The sequence below is a fragment of the Tiliqua scincoides genome, chromosome 1 (assembly GCF_035046505.1).
Source record: "Tiliqua scincoides isolate rTilSci1 chromosome 1, rTilSci1.hap2, whole genome shotgun sequence".
NCBI classification, from domain to species: domain Eukaryota; kingdom Metazoa; phylum Chordata; class Lepidosauria; order Squamata; family Scincidae; genus Tiliqua; species Tiliqua scincoides.
The window spans coordinates 311,881,935-311,884,976 of NC_089821.1; the positions used below are offsets into that span (position 1 = coordinate 311,881,935).

General features: G+C 49.9%; 1 pseudogene; it reads left to right on the top strand.

The window, feature by feature from the left end:
• The first annotated feature begins 1,555 nt into the window (after nucleotides 1-1,555).
• On the top strand, nucleotides 1,556-1,672 carry LOC136637762 (5S ribosomal RNA; annotated as a pseudogene).
• The last annotated feature ends 1,370 nt before the right edge of the window (nucleotides 1,673-3,042 follow it).

Genomic DNA, 3,042 nt, shown 5'->3' on the forward strand with positions numbered 1-3,042 from the left:
AAGGAGAAAAATATTCCCTCACCTCAAGTTGCCTTCCAGCCACCGCCTAACCTTTTTGGAATACAGTGCAGTCCAGTTGACCTTCCTGTTCCAGTGCAGATTAGGATTAGGGTGTCCAAGAGGCATCTATAGTGAGGCTACACCAGGGGTCGGCAACCTTAAACACTCAAAGAGCCATTTGGACCCATTTTCCGGAGGGAAAAAAACCTCAGGAGCCACAAAACCCTTTTGACATCTAAAATGAAGATAATACTGCACATGTAGTTGTTTTTTTTTTACCTTTATGCTCTTATAGGTCCCATTTTTATAATGTAGCCCCCTCTTGTAGCTTTTAGTTAGTTGTGTCATACATTCTTGTCCTGTGTTTTCAGACGCCTCGTCCTCTATGGTGTTTTGCCTGATTCCAAGGCCATTCTCTGCCTGGAGAATTATGCCCACTTTAAGCAAATTAGCTCCCCTTCTTTCCCCCAACAAATGACCCTGGTTCTGCCCTATAGTCCTGCTGGACCCCACCTCCAGGGTAGCTCACCTGTTCACCTGCAGAGGTCCTCTCTCCTGCCAGCAGCCTCCCACCACCACAGCAGCTCCTTGGTCCTCAGCAGGTCTTGGGCACAGCAGCCACACTTCAAACTCCAGTGTCTCCAGCAGTTAGTCACAAAGTCAGCCAGAGTATCCAGGGCAGAGTCCAAAGTCAATAAGCCAAGTCACAGTCCAAGATCAGATTCCAAAGTAAGTCAGTCAAATCAATCAGAGTATCCAAGTCAAAGTCATTAGCTCAGTCAGTCTCCTCTCCAACCTGCACTCCTTCTACAACCCACATCCTCAGGTGCCCGTTATATCCCTGAGGGCCCTATTGCCTTCAAGTGGCTGCAGCTGTGCAGCACACTCTGCTGGATGCCCAGGCCTTACCCTTAAAGGGGCCACTGCTGACACCACATCTACCTCCTCACCAGATCTTCCAGGATTCCAATACATATGGCAGTTATGACATCTGCTTATCTTACATGGATACTAAAGAACTCCCCCCACCTTCCAGAGGCACCCTGCTGGAAGGAAAAAAGGACAAAGACTCCAGAGGTGGGGAAGAGAAGAAGGGGGGGCAGCCACAGGCCAGCTTCTGCCCTGCCTGCCAGCCTGCCCTCCCTCCCTCCCTCCCTCCCTCAGGCTGCAACCCTCTCCACACTATTCTGGGAGTAAGCCCCATTGACTACAATGGGACTTCTGAGCAGACAAGTTGGTTGGAGCTCTCAGGTTGCAGTCCTCTCCACACTTTCCTGGGAGGAAGCCTCATTGACTACTTGTGAGTAGACCTGCATAGGAGGGGGCTGAGGCTGCAGCCCTCCACACCTTCCTGGGAGGAAGTCTCACTGACTACAGCGGGGCTTACTTATGAGTAGACCTGCACAGGAGGAGGCTGAGGCTACAGCCCTCCACACCTTCCTGGGAGTAGCCCAGGGACTACATCAGGGCTTACTCTCGAACAGACCTGCACGGGCTCCCACTCACCTGTCCTTGCGCTTGGCCTTGAGCAGGCTCCAAGGCTGCCATTCCAGGAGTCAGCAACTGTTACCTTGCATGTGCCCAATCTTGTCTGATCTCAGAAGCTAAGCAAGGTCAGGCCTGGTTAGTACTTGGATGGGAGACCGCCTGGGAATACCAGGTGCTGTAGGCTTATACCATAGTCTTTCGAGACTGAAGGTTCCCAACCAAGCTTCATCCGCTGTAATGGGGCTTAAAACTGAGTAGACACACAGGATGTCTCCTCTGCTGTGGAGGAAAAGCCTCTCCTTGCACTGAGTGGGGACCTGCTCAAGGAAAGGCGGGCTGCAAGGTGGGCTGAGATGGAGGAGGCTCAGGATTGGCTGGTCTGTCTGCCAGTAAAGGGCCCTGAGCCATTCCCACCGAAAAAGCCAGGAGCCTGCTGGATGCTGATTGGCTGAGCCTGCTGGAGAGTTGGGGAAGGGAAAAACAGGGAGCTTCAGCCTGCAGAGCGGGCAAAATTGAAAAGGGAAACCAATGCAGGGCAGGTGGGGTGAAGGGAGAGGAGGGCAGTGAGCTCAGGGGGCGGAGGGAGGCAGCCCGCCCTCCCAACACAGGTGCCTCCTGTTAACCCCTTTGCCACTTTCACCGGGAGAAGCCGCAGCAGACAGCTGAAAGAGCCACATGCGGCTCTAGAGCCGTGGGTTGCCGACCCCAGGGCTAGGGGAATCTTTACTTTACTTGTTCATTCAGATAATTTATACCCCACCTTTCTATCACACTCAAGGGCACTCCAGGTGGCTTGAGTATTTTTTAATTTATTTATCTGCTAAGTTTAATCCATTAAGGCCAAAATCCTAACCTGCTTTCTAACACTGGCATAGCTGCGTCAGTGGGACATGTGCTGCATCCTGCAGTTGGGGGGCACTCACAGAGGGGGCATTCAAAGTAAGGGAATGTTTGTTCCCTTACCTCGGAGCTGCATTGCCCTTATGTTGGTGCTGGAAAGCGGGTTAGGATTGTGCCCTAAGTAATTGATTAAAAGATGATTAAGCAACTGAAAATTCTTTATGTTCAATAGTTCTAAAGATAATAGATGGTAGTTAAGTGTATCCAGTGACATCTTTGAATGATTGGACCCAAAGTGTGGGTATTTAACTAACCCCTGCTAATTGGGTAAGAGGCACTTCTTCAAGTGGGTGCTCCTTTTTTTAGCAGGGGGAGAGTAACTGGCCCACCTCACCCCAGCAGTGTCTGTTCTGGTGGCTGTCTGCTGGGATTCTTTTACATCTTTTTAGATTGTGAGCCCTTTTGGGACATGCTGGGATTCTTTTACATCTTTTTAGATTGTGAGCCCTTTTGGGACAGGGAGCCATTTAGTTATTTGATTTTTCTCTGTAAACCGCTTTGTGAACTTTTAGTTGAAAAGCAGTATATAAATACTGTTAATAATAATAATAATAATAATAATAATAAATATTGGCCTCAAACTTTTCCCTGTTCCCATCCCCCCTCCCTTCAGTTGCAGACCATCAAGGCTCTTTGCAGCTGCTTAAGGTTTAT